The sequence below is a fragment of the Vipera berus genome (assembly GCF_964194415.1).
Source record: "Vipera berus genome assembly, chromosome: 3".
Classification (NCBI taxonomy): Eukaryota; Metazoa; Chordata; class Lepidosauria; order Squamata; family Viperidae; genus Vipera; species Vipera berus.
Genome location: NC_138204.1, coordinates 62,326,163 through 62,340,914, shown reverse-complemented (window position 1 = coordinate 62,340,914; position 14,752 = coordinate 62,326,163).

The following is a 14,752-nucleotide window of genomic DNA, read 5'->3' as shown; positions in this document are numbered from 1 at the left end:
TTTTAGTTCAGTGTGTTGTGCAAAAGCAGTCTGTATAATTAGTTTATGGTGTGATGTCTTATGCAGACTCAGGCAATTGCATCAGTTCAGTTTAGGATGGTTCAATTATTTGTAAATTAGCATTTTGTAGGCATACAAGCTTCAGCCAAGTCTCTGGGGTTAGAAGGTTGGTTGGCAATCTACCCTCATGTGGTCCCTGTTTTCTTTTACCACTTTGCAAAATATAGACCCTCTGGACAATGCATTTCTGAAAAAGCCAAAGTCTTACGAAGTCTTACAAAGGTAGCTTATTATACATATTTGTTTTCAGTCTTGGAGGTGGGGCCAGTTTTGGAAAACCTGACCTAACTCCAAATCTTGTTGCAGAGTCCAAGCTGTTGCTAGACTGGGCTGGGGGATTACTTATTTTTACATGTTATTTATAGAGAACTATGGATATCATTTTGGAGATACAACCAGAAATGGTTACAGAAACCACAATAAGCCTGAGAAACAGGGGCAGCAGCTCAGACTGAGTCCTTTTTAATTTATAACTAGGCTATAAGATATTACATATAGGCTAAGATATAACATAGGCTTTTGATGTCAGCTCTTCAAGATTGTCAGTGTTAGGAAAGAGACTTCACAAGTTGGACTGGAACCCTTTTATTGATATAGGCTATATAATACAGACTCTTCAAAATCTGCTTTCCCTTCCTTCCCTTTTATTCCTCTGTAAATTAGGCGGAGCCAATCTGAGTCTCTTTCTCTTGTTTCCTCTATTCCTGGCTTAACACATGCTTTTGTTTCTGCAACTACTTCTGCATAGTTTCCCCAAAGACTTCTCTGTGCAGGTCTACAATTCCCAATCCAAGTTAGGAACTTCCCTGTGCAATGCCATGGACTCTATTTTCCTATCAATCATGGAGGCTCCAAAACCGTTGCTATAAAATTTATTAAGGTCCATTTAAGTCTTAAATCTTTTTGAATTTTGAAGAATAAATACCGGTGCTTACAGGAATAAAATACGGTGCGGACTTCTTCAATGGGTCATAACACCTGTATCTTTTATATGACTGTTCTCCAGATGTGTTTCAAATCAGGTTATGTGAATGTAAAATGGTTAAAAGTGTCATAAATATTTTTTTAAAAAAGATAAGATAAAGAGCATTCAACGTTTCGTGGAAAGAAAATCTAGGACATGAGCTCTTGAGGGAACAATATTTGAGGGAACACCTGCTGCCAGCATCAAGCTCCCTTCGTCCAGTGCGCTCGCAGAGAGAGGGTCTTCTCAGGGTGCCGCCGGTAAAAGATTGCCGGCGGATAACACCCAGGGGGAGGGCCTTTTCTGTGGGTGTGCCTGCCCTCTGGAACCAGCTGCCCGTGGAGCTCAGGACTACCCCTGACCTATGTTCATTCCGCCGAGACCTGAAGACTTGGCTCTTTGAACTCTCTGACCCAGGCTGAGAATTTTAACTGGGTTTTATTTTCAGGGATAATTTAATCTTTTATTTGTCTTTTAACTTTGTATTTTGTATTGGTATGATTTTAAAATGCCCTGTAAACCGCCCTGAGTCCTTCGGGAAAGGGCGGTATATAAATCTAATAAAATCTAAATAAAATCTAAATGTAAATCTTCCTTCCCTTTACTTTCCCTCCTGCGACTTTTAAGTCATCTTGAAGAGTACTGGACCATCCCTGGTTTCCAATTAGAAAAGCAAAATGCTATTAACACCTCAGTGTAGGTGTATATGGGAGGACAATTGGTAAAGTGAAGGAGATGGGAGAGGGGATGAAAGAGATGTCAGCTTAGCAGGTGATTTATGGTGAAGGAGGAGGGTGGTTGTGGACCTTATGAGGTAGTCTAAGCAAGAATCATAGCCAGAAATACTAGCTCTGACTTTATTGTAAGGTTACACTAACAAATCTCACGATTGAAAACACTTCTCCCCTCCCCACTTACTTTTATAGTCTGACACTAGAGTGGATCCCTTCTGAGATGTTTGCCCATTCCTTCTGTGGACTCAGCTGCTGCTTATCTGACAATGATCTAGACCAGGGGTATCAAACTGGCAACGTCACGTGATGTGTTGCAACGTACCGCAACTTTTTTTCCATTGCCGACAAAGGGGTGGGTGCGGTTTTGCTATGATGCATCCGGCCAGCAGGCTGGCAGTTTGACACCCCTGATGTTGACTGTGGCTCTTCCATCTGTCTCCCAAGGTCATCCCCATAGCAGACAGGTTGAAAGGGAAGCAGAACCTAGCAGCCTCATCACTCCGGCGAAGACACTGAGAGCCTACAGCCAGTTATCACTCACTTTCTTCCCCTTACATCCAGAAAAACAGAAAGATTTCAGTAGTTGTTAATGCTTCATCAGCAGTTCAAAATGGCTGACAACAACAGGAGCCAACTAATGAAGGCTAAAGACAAAACAGGACAGAAATGTCCACAATAGGAGTGTTCAAAACACAGAAACATAGACAGGAATAGCCACAGATAAACATATACATATGGTATACCTTTAGTGATTAGTGTTAAATTAGAAGTTAACTAAGCTTTTTAAGCATTTTTTTAAAAATAATAATAAAAGCCTGCATGACAGCACACAGAAATTATCTCATTGTTGGTGGTCTACAGCATTTCTCCAAAGTACTCCTTCACACATGACCAGCCAACATGTTTTTGTGTCAGATTGTGTTAGATTGGAAAGGCCATGAAACATACTTCAAATACACAGTAACTCCAATGAAGATAATAGAAATATTAGGTGATTTTTTCCCCAGCAAATGGTATATAATATGTTGTTTCATGTAATTCTGGAACGTGCCGTAAGTCCAATGTTTGTTTAAATGTATGCATCCACCATTATTCTGGTAAGCAGTGTGTTACATGACATTTTATGTGTTGATATAAATATAGACCTAGGACTAAAGTAAGAGTTAAATTTAAATTATACTCCAAATTTCTCCGCCTATTCTTTCCTAGTTTCTAGTACTATTGTTATTTCTTTCCAGACCACTAGGAAGGTATTCTCTAAAACTTGGTGGCTCTCCACTTGTGATTGAAAGAATTAAGATTAAACTCCATCTCATTTCTCTTTCTAGTTCCTACATTGCCTCTGACACATGTCAGAGAGACCAACATCTCCAAGGGATTAGATGGGACCACTGTATGGCAGCCTGGGTGGCAGACAATATATTATTTATCATACTCAATGGAATGAGGCAGGAATTGAAGGTACAAACTCGAATACCTGGGAATTCTAGTCTCTTCTCTTTTCTAAATAGATAATTTACTGGAAAGTCATTTATCGAAACACTGATATCTCCAGAGATCGCAAAGTGGACTGCATTTTTGCAGTGATAGATTTTAAAGTGATTTTGATTGTTTATTTTGCATCCTAAACAAATCCATTCATTTTATTAAATCTGATATAAAACATGATCTAAAGAGAAGCAACTGATGACTGGATTGTTTAGGAAAAAAAGAAAAAGTGTAATTTTTTGTTTTGGTAATTCTCATTTCTGTAGAATTGGGTCTCCAAGAAATTACATGTTAATGTATACTAGGAACACTGTTTTTAATAGCATTGTAAGAACTACTGAAGTTTGGATTTCCAATATATTAAGAAACAGAGACAATCCCTTTAATATTTTGGATGTCCCAAATATACTTCTCAGATTACTGTAATTGTAGCTGTTCATATTTCAACTAGGACTTGTTTCTGTTCCATATAGAACAATATATTGGGAATAACAAATATTTCTAAAATAGATGAAGTACTTCAGTGAAATAGAACATCCCATGCATTCATTCTAATTTGCTGATTTCAGAGGGAATCAGAATTTGCGAATACAAAAATGGAATTGTTAAAACATTTAACACGTCCCTATTATGACCCTTTCATGGGTACATTTGGGTCTTTTTTCATTTGATGGTTATAGGATTGTCAGCTATTATTCCAGTTCTCCGAGAGAACAGGGTTAGATTTCTATAGCACAGTTGGTTTCAAATTGCTCCCAGACACATAAATGCCATGTGTTTCGTTTCAGAGGTGTTACAATATACAACATTTGTTATCATCTTATGTCCCATGACAATGTTCCGGAATTGAATTTGATCTCGCCAGACCTCCCTTGGCTCACTTTGCACAAGTTTAGTTGCCCCAAAACTTTTTTTTTTATGTATTAGAACAGATTTGTTTTTATGTTTTCAAGTTTGCCTAATTTAATTGGTTTCTGCCTACTGAGTCAAGAAGCAGATCTCCCTTCTTTGTTGAACGTAAAATTAGGTTTCAGTGCTGATTCGTGTTTGTTTGGCTCTGTAAACTGTCTAAATGAGTTTGTTCTCCTGAAAGCAAATATCACTCACATATTTTGAAAGTGCAGGGGAAAAAATTAAAATCTGCTTTCTTGCTTCTCCTTATTATGTTCTGTTAATTTATGTACACATTAGCATGTATTTGAATAATTTATTCATTTAAAGCTTTATGTATTTATTTGTGTAACAGCTCAGCAAGCTTTATCGCAAAAAAGCTTCAATACCATTCATGAATTATGGCCTTGGATTTTAGCCAGAGACTGTTTCTGAAGCTTTATCATCTTGGTAAGAGTGTTTCCAAGTTCAACTCTGTAGTAGTGAAATTTGCTTAGCAACACGGTTTTTGTGACTGAACCATAATAAAATGGACCTTTAATATATAACTATGATAACAAGCTGTAATGGCAGAAAGTGAAGAGGAACTGAAGAGTCTCTTGTTGCGAGTGAAGAAGGAGAGTGCAAAACTTGGGTTGAAACTAAACATTAAGAAAACCAAGATCATGGCATCCGGCCCTCTCAATTCCTGGCAAATAGATGGGGAAGAAATGGAGGTAGTGACAGATTTTATTTTCCTGGGCTCCAAGATCACTGCAGATGGGGACTGTAGTCAAGAAATTAAAAGACGCTTGCTCCTCGGGAGGAAAGCCATGGCAAATCTAGACAGCACACTAAAAAGCAGAGACATCACCCTGTCAACAAAAGTGCGTATAGTCAAGGCTATGGTCTTCCCAGTTGCAATGTATGGCAGTGAAAGTTGGACCATAAGAAAGGCTGAGCGCCAAAGAATTGAGGCCTTTGAACTCTGGTGCTGGAGAAGACTCCTGCGAGTCCCTTGGACTGCAAGGCGATCAAACCGGTCAGTCCTAGAGGAGATCAACCCTGACTGCTCTTTAGAAGGCCAGATCCTGAAGCTAAAACTCAAATACTTTGGCCACCTAATGAGAAGGAAGGACTCACTGGAGAAGAGCCTAATGCTGGGAAAGATTGAGGGCAATAGAAGAAGGGGACGACAGAGAATGAGGTGGCTGGATGGAATCACTGAAGTAGTAGGCGTGAGCTTAAATGGACTCCAGAAGATGGTAGAGGACAGGAAGGCCTGGAGGAACGTTGTCCATAGGGTCGCGATGGGTCGGACACGACTTCGCAACTAACAACAACAACAATGATAACAAGCAAAAACAAAACAAAACACCAAGCCTTCTTCTATAATGACAAACAGATTATTATTAGCCTATGAGAACATATCTATATTTTTTCTGAATCTAGTTTTTGTAAAATAACAGCATCTAAATTTTTTGTGCCTAAACTCAACATTAGAGAGAGACGTAAATCCTTAGTCCAGTTTAGATTGCATTATGAGCATAAAGATGCAAACATTGTTCCGAGGTTATTGGAATGATCAGGACGACCATGAATAGGAATGAATGCGTAAAAAACCTCTGATTATATCATTGTATTGTAGCAACACTAAAAATAACAATAGATTAAAATGTAGAATAAAGTATTACCAGTATCACCAGTTACTATTGTAGACTTTTGATTTCTTTTAGTATGGAAGAACTATATTAACAAAATTCTGGGGTGAAAGTATTTAATTATTTAAATACTTTTTTAAAAAAAAATCTGATATTGCAGTTGACAGTATGATTTGTCTTTTATATATATATTAACCAAAATTGCTTCATTAATAGACAAGGAAGAAAGTCTGTTTTGTGGCATATTCCTCTAGGGAACCAATTCCAGTGTTTGTGGGGTATATAAAAGTTGCCCATCTCAGCACTTTCTCTCTATCCCATAAGATTACTGTATATTGTTTAGCATATAATAGTATGATGCTCTGTAGACTGAATTATTTTGGCACTTAACTTATGGCTAAAAGAATTGAAAGAGGTGCTTATAGGAAATTTTAGAAAACTGCTGTTACTGCCAATTAGAATGAATGATCCTGAGCTAAGTAGAAAATAGCAGCCATCTCAGTTCAAATTAATATTCATTTCTATGCAATTTTGATACAACCAGCTCTGACTCAGAACCAAATCCACAAATTCTAGATAATGTTTAGTATTTTGAATGATAAACATTGAGAGCAAAGTATTGGTGTTAATCTTATGTTTTATATTGACAAAGTAATTCCTCCCTCTCTAAAAGAAAGACTGTAATTATGAATTATCTAGTTTCTCGAATTCCATAATCCTGAATTTTATATTGTTAAAATACAAGCTTAAAGTTCTTGGTTGGACTGTAAAATGAAGCACAATACTAACAAATAAATTCAGGCTATGATCTTGTGACATTTACAAAGGGACTTATCTACCTTTATAGCAATAGCAATAACACTTAGACTTTTATACCACTTCACAGTGTGTTACAGCCCTCTCTAAGCGGTTTACAGAGTCAGCATATTGCCCCCAACAATCAGGATCCTCATTTTACCGACCTCAGAAGGATGGAAGGCTGAGTCAACCTTGAGCCGGTTAGAATCGAACTGCCAAACTGCTGGCAGCCAGGAAGCAGCAGAAGTAGCCTGCAGTACTGCATTTTAACCACTGTGCCACCAGAGCTTCTGACATACTGTGTTGTTTTTTTTTACATACATCTAATTGTTCTATACAAAAGCCTCTATACCCTCTATACTCCTAAACAAATGACTTCAGTCCATCCTGGAATCCCTTTCAAAGGATTGAAAAGATCCACAAACTTCTATGAGGTTAAAGTGAGAATTGAAATATCTGTTATCACTTCTTGGCATTAATTGATAATGGCTGTTCAGAGCAGAAAATCAGTAATTTTCAAATGATGTTAAATGAAAAAACTACACTTAGTGACAAATGTTGATATATTAGTAGAGCAATATAAAACTGGAGCAAGAAAAAATCAGTAGAGGAAGAACAATCCCTTAACCCTAATGGAATTTAAATCTATTTTCAATAAATAAATATACAATAACTGGACTCAAAGATATATCATAGAACTGTTTTTACTTCATTTTATGATCCAACCAAGAACGTCAATTCTGACTTTAACAACAAAAAATTATTGCCTAGTTCCTAGGGCTGAGTGAGAATGACTGGTTCAAGGTCACCCAAATGGCTTTTTGCCCAAGATGGGACTAGAACTCACAGTCTCCTAGTTTCTAGACTGATGCCTTAACTACTACATCAAACTGGCTCTCAAATGAAAAACTACTGAAATTAGGCTGCCACATATGGAAACAGTTCAAATTCTCTTTATCAATATGTAACAATTTGTGTCCTGATTTTCTATTCCATAACATTTGTAGTCATAGCTTGACAGGTCCCATCTCCATATTTATTTATCTAATGGACTTTTGCCCCCACCTCTTCACACTAGCTTTCAATATTTATGCATTTATTTGGATTATGTCCTTTCTTTGTAGGCAAATATGGTAAAAGCAATTGGAAAAAGGTACACTGTGATCATTATCATTCAAGAAGGGAAGTGCATAGCAACCCAGGTGGGAGATTAAAACAAACAAAACAAAACCCCAGAAAACAGAAGGCAGGCCAAATGTTTCTCTACTACATCAACACTGTGCTGATTCTTTACACACAGAAGAATGTTAAGGCAGGGTGCATTGTTAAGACTATGGGCAGGAGCTCAGCCTGTTTCAGTTTGCAAGTACCATAGATGTGTATAATGTGTGAAAGGGGCTATAAAGGGATTTGGATCACCTTACCTGTGCATCTGCAATGAAGAAACAGAAAAGGGGGTGTCTGGGTATGGAGTTTGCTCATACTACATACCTAACAAGGACTGTAACAGAAAGAAAGGCTTTAAAAATCACTGGAGTATATGATACATCAGGCATGTCAAACTCATAACATCACGTGACGTTGTGCGAGGTATTGTGACTTTTCCCCCATTGCCGGCAATGGGGTGGGTGCGGTTTTAGTATGATGCATCCAGCCCGTGGGCTGGCAGTTCGACATGCCTGTGATACATCATCCACTTGTGCATTGAAAACATTCTCTTCCTTTCCCTCCACTCCCTAATCTTGGTCATCTTCTTCTGACTTTCTTGTAATTATTACTTTGTAATAACAGTGGGGGGAAAAAGCATTGGTGGGGAAAAAAAGCATTAACTTGCACTCCAGAGAAGTCACTTTTAAGCTGCTCATTCCGCAGTTCCCTTCACACATGCCCACTCTTCACATGCTCTTGATGTTCAGCAAATAAACAAATGCAAACCCACCAGTTGTGAATTGGATAGCTTCGAGATTTGTAGGCATGGAAACATAGGGGTGGGAGGGAGGGGGTGGGGAGGAAGGAAAGCAGTGCTAATGAGGTTCTGCATACTTCATTGAACCCAACAGAAAATATTTATGATTGATCATGCAAGTCTGAATTATATAATCAGCAAAGGAATAAAAACAAAACCTTACAGTTTAGTTTACACTGCTTATACGTTGCTAAACATAAAAGGCCAAACAAAGTGTCTGAAATGCAGGAAATAACATGAGATGCTAAGAGATGGAGGGAAAGATACTGTATTATATGAAAACCAACTTTCTTCTTTGTGCAGGAATCTAGTTTTCATACCAATGAGAAATGTGTGCTTCTTCACCTATTGGCTACTGTCAATGGGCATTGGCAGTGCTTTTTTTGTAAAAGAAAAAGGTGCGGGAACTCACACATGTCATACAAACCGCCTTGCCTACCCTACAAGGTTCCATCCAAAAAAAGGTGCTGGAACTCCGTTCTGAGCGTTCTATGAGAAAAAAAGCCCTGGGCATTGGTATCTATAACCCAGGGATCTTCAAACATGGCCCTTTTATGACTTGTGGATTTCAAGTCCCAGAATTCCTCAGCCAGGCATGCTGGCTGAGGAATTCTGGGAGTTGAAGTCCACAAGTCATAAAAGGGCCAAGTTTGAAAACCCCTGCTATAGCCTTTGAAGAATAGAGGGGGCAGATTTTGGAATGGGGTGCCAGCTGATGTTTGCTTCAGGGAGGAATTACCTTTCCTTTTAAATCTGATGGCTGCCAATTTGTAATTTATAGGAACAAAATAATCTTTGGTTACGTGCATGGCTTAATTTAAAAGTTTGCTCACACCAAATTTCACTTTTAAATCACATGCCAGGTGGGAACGGATTGGTTTGTTGTAGCTCTGACTTCAATTTCTACCTTCTGGGCTCAAACAACCTTCATCCCTGATAGAATCTGGGGTAACATTTCAAGAAGGCTCTCTTCAAATGTTCTGGGGACCAGGAATATCACATGCTAAAAGTTTAGCCAAGTGGATATCTCCAGTGGTAGCAGAAGAACTGTAGGAGCTAAGAACGAATGTCTTTATGCGACTTCTTTTCTTCATTTTTGTCCCATCTTATCCATTGCAGAATTTTTTCTTCTCTGTTCCTTTTCTATCACCTGATGCAAAGTACTAACCAGGGACATAGGGGTTAAAAAAATTCAGATGGCTGCCACACCTCTATGATTGAAGCACGCAATGTATCTTGAAAAGGGATTCAGTCCTGCAGCTCTAGTCACTATCTTGGCCTTTTTTAAAATATCCCCATGGTAACCCCTGGCTAATAATATCTTATGTTGAATTCACCAACTGCTGATTTTTTTTGAAAGTGGATTTCTTTTCTAGGTACTCCACCTGTAGTTATATGTAGCCCAACTTCCTCTTTTTTTTTTGTCTGAATTGGATTGGATTTATGCCCTCAATTTAACATCTAATAAAAAACAGTTAAAGCCCTTGCAGCCATGCAGTCATTTATTAAAGCTCTTGAAAACCCTGTTTGTCAGAATAGTCCTTTAAAATGACTTCTTTTCTCACTTCTCCCTGCCTTTCCCTGTATCTTTTCTATTCAGAGTTATATCACAGAGGTCCGGAGTCATCCCAGGGACAGACGGGAGAATAAAATGTAAAGTAGGAAATGTAAGTAAGTAAAGGAAATGTAAAGAAGATCAGAACGTTTTTCACTGTTGGACGAAGTTGTCATTCTAGAAATGACTATTTTTTTTTTCACTGCTTCAGCACTTAGGATTAGGAAGCCTACAGCTTTACTGCTTCCCCACTCTTACTTTCTTTTTTTAAAAGTATGGCAAAGCTTCAATCCAGCTGAATAATTCAATGTGGCATAGATCCCAAGGCTCAAACCACATGACTTACATGGAAAAACTGGAACACATTAGTTCACATTGCCTGCTTTTGACAGAGCCTCTGAATGCTAACTTAACAATGGTGATATTCCTATTGTAGGCATCCCTATCAGTGTCTATCAGTGTCTTCTCATGGCTCTTTGAAATAATTCATAGATTTATTTCCTAACTCATCTGAGTTTTCTGGCAGGCACATGTCTCTGACAACCCCCTATAGTTTTCAGAAACCAGTTTAATATGCTGTTCTGCTAGGACTGTGATATTAATCAACATTTCCATTTGGACCCAAAGCAACTCATTCCCAGCTCTGCATATCAAGCAGCAGGCCAAGAGTGTTTGATTTATATCTACCTCTGCTCACTCACCCTTACTTTTCAAGAATTGCAACACTTTTGGATTCAAAGCTTTTGAGCTATCTTAAAACACTAAATCTACAACATAGCTGCCATTGCTGCTTGAATAAAGAAGTTCTCCTAAATTCAAGAAATAAGCTTCTTCAAATTTTCCCAAGTAGTTCATTTTCAAGAAGCTTGCTGCCAGGTCTTCAACCACCAAGAAGGGCCCTTGTCAGAACTGTCACCTCATGCCCGCTCTCTGCAATTGTTTTTATTGTGTAGTGGGTCCGACGCAAGGAAGAGACGCCAGCCGGTGTGTGAGTTCAGCTCCTTATTGGAGGGGGGGTAGTGAACTGGGGACTGAGGGTTACCTGGCCTCCTTAAATACCTGGCCAGGTAAGCGGACAGCCAATGAGGTTGGCCCTTGGTTTCCCGCCGAAACTGGGCTTCCCGCCGAAAACCGTCCAGGCCAACGCCCCCTGGTGGCTGTTGCTATGCAGGTGCCTGCATACATAACAGTTTTGGTACCAGTCTACCATGAGCATGGGGGGGAGAGAGGAAGGGGGAGCACTTGGGGGGGGGAAATGAGTTAAGAAACTGAAGGTGCCAGAAACACCCAGATGGTGTTTCAAGGTTGCTCCATGATGAGAAGAAGGCAGCTGCAAGCCAGCTTACAGTCAGAGTGGCAGTTTCCAAACATCATCTTCAGGATTGATTGGACAGTGGGGGACCAGCAATGGGAAGTGCTTAAGCAGGGAAAAGTTTTCACTTGGGGTTTTGGAGCGTGAATTTCAGTTCTGGCTATGCACCACTGTATTTCACTTGGCTTCTAGTAAATTATGGCTTTCTCCACCCAATGGCATTAAGGATCATTCTTATTTAGAGGCTCAAGCTGAGGTAGGTCTGACAGCCCTATTTTTCTCTTCACCTCCTTTGCAAATTCAATAAGAAAAATACCAAACTCCTAGGTATGAATGTACAAGAACAGCTGCACCACCACCATTACACCAACTGCTTTACAAGAAGCAGTGCTTTTTTTGTAAAAGAAAAAGGTGCCGGAACTCACACATGTCATACAACCCGCCTTGCCTACACTACAAGGTTCCATTCAAAAAAGGTGCCGGAACTCCGTTCTGAGCATTCTATGAGAAAAAAAAGGCCTGACAAGAAGTATCTGGATTACACAGGTACAAGATAAACCACCCTAGTCTGCTGAACCCAATGGGAGTCTTGCAGAGTCTTGCAGAGGGGGCTTACTGGAAAAAAAATAGCAGTCCTTTTGACTCTTTCATACAGGTGAAACAAGGTGTTCTTTAAGGTGTTGTACATTTGAAAGGCAGAATATATATTTAAACAATTTAAGCAACAACCACACCATCACCACCCCCAAGATATCACCTGGGGCATATAGCAGTTTTCTCACTCACCCCTCTTTACTGCCTGATTCTTGTTTTTGAGTTTTGATCTTCTCTGAACCAATTTGCTTCTCTTGCTGGCTTTTCAAGCCTCCACGCTGTCCTAGCCTCTTCACCTGGTGATTTCCTTGCTGGTGAATATCTGCTACCCTCCCTTTCTTGTTATGTGCCAGCTGATATTCCTGATTCCTTTGCCCATTACAAGCTACTGCTCTTTCTTTATTAGCTGCAGGGAATAAAACCCCAGCTAAGTGGAATGCTATATAAGGAGAAAGGCCTGGTGGTTTTGATATCTCACAAGTATTCCTTTTTTTACTCTGGCTTTAAAGCCGTTTCTCTAAGGCCAGCCTTGATAGAAAACCCCCTTTTTCCCCTAACCATATCAATTTTCTTCTGCTCCATTCTTTGGTCTCCTGGGTGTATTTCCCATACATGGCTTACTTTGATAGCTTTCCTAACGTCCGTTTGGTTTCTAACTCTTTATTCCTTGGGATAAACTTTTTCCATTGTCTGGCATCCCTAAATCTAATTTCTTTCATTGGCTTCAAGCTGTCTAATGGCAGCCCCTTTATCTTCCCTTGAATTCCTATCCTGTATTTTCTCTGTTGAGAGATTTTTACTTCTCTCCTGCTGTAACTTCTTCCAGGTACAGACCTTTGCAAGCAAACTTGACTCCATCACATCCCTCTGCAGTGTATCAAACTGTATTTTTCAATGACCAACATTCTAGGAGGTTACACATATTTTTTTTACTCCTGGCAACAGCCTGGACAAGTTTTCAAGATTTCTGAAGTTGTTTGCCGTTGTCTGCTTCCTAGAGCGGAGAGAGTATGACTGGGCCGAGGTCACTCAGTGGGACTAGAACTCCTGATCTCCTGAATTTTAGCCTGATGCCACTATACCAAACCACTACACCAAACTGGCTGTCTGGCTACATATACCACTGGAGGAAAAATATTCTTTTTATTTTAACATTGGAGAGAGAAAAGTAAAAATATTCTGCTTAATTAAAAAGTTATTGGATTTTTTCAGTCAATGTTATGACTGAATTTTATGTAGAATTTCTTACAGAGAAAATAATTTTGAAAAAATTATGAGTGTGATATGGTATTCTTAGACGTACTTGCTTATGAAAAGCCAGAGTTTCTGTATGTGTGTGTGGGCATCGCATTTGCATGTGTGTTGTCTTTTACTATTCAATAATCTCTTACTCTAGTTTGCAGCCTCCAATGATAAGTTAAACACAAGGAAAGGCATCATGAGAGAATTTCTCCCCCTGGGCCTTTTCAATAGCAGAATTACTGTCAGTGTTAAGAGGAAGCCTTGCCTTTAAAAAACTGAGAATTTTTCTTTTTCCCTGGAGAAATTCAGAGAGACCATTCACAGATTTGGTTGAGAATTATGAAATAGCATTTGCAGCCATCTCTTTATCCCCCATATGTTTCTGCATGTACATAAAGATGGAATAGTCAAAGTGGTTACAATTTATTTTACAATATTACAAGTAGTAAAAGATTAATAATAATAATAATAATAATAATAATAATAATAATAATAATAATAATAATAATAATAATAATAATAATAATAATAATAATAAGAAGAAGAAGAAGAAGAAGAAGAAGAAGAAGTTGGAAGGGACCTTGATCAGGCAGGAAACCCTATACCATTTCAGACAAATGGCTGGCCATTCTCTTCTTAAAAACTTCCAGTGTTGGAGCATTCACCACTTCTGGAGGCAGGTTGTTCCACTGGTTAGTTGTTCTAACTGTCAGGAAGTTTCTCCTTAGTTCTAGGTTGCTTCTCTCCTTGACTAGTTTCCATCCGTTGCTTCTTGTCCTGCTTTCAGGTGCTTTGGAGAATAGCTTGACTCCCTCTTCTTTGTGGCAGCCCCTGAGATATTGGAACACTGATATCATGTCACCCCTCACCCTTCTCTTCATTAAACTATACATACCCAATTCCAGCATCCATTCCCTATAGGTTTTAGCCTCCAGTCCTCCAACCATCTTTGTTGCTCTTCTCTGTACTGTTTCTAGAGACTCAACATCTTTTTTACATCGTGGTGACCAAAACTGGATGCAGTATTCCAGGTGTGGCCTTACCAAGGCATTGTAAAGTGGTATTAGTACTTCACGTGATCTTGATTCTATCCCTCTGTTAATGCAGCCTAGCACTGTGTTGGCTTTTTTGGCAGCTGCAGCACACTGCTGGCTCATATTTAAGTGATTGTCCACTAGGACTCCAAGATCTCTCTCACAGTTACTACTATTGAGCAAGGTACCACCTATACTATTTATTTATTTATTTATTTATTTATTTATTTATTTATTTATTTATTTATTTATTTTTGGGACTTATATGCCGCCCTATCTCCCAAGGGACTCAGGGCGGCTTACAACAATAAAAACAACAATACAAAAATTAAAAAACGAATTAAATAACAGCCCCAAAATAAATTAACTACAATTAAAAATTAAAACATATTTAAAAACCCATCATCAATCCAGGTCAGCCTGATGGAAGAGAAAAGTTTTGAGGTCGCGGCGAAAGGACCGGAGGTCCGGGGC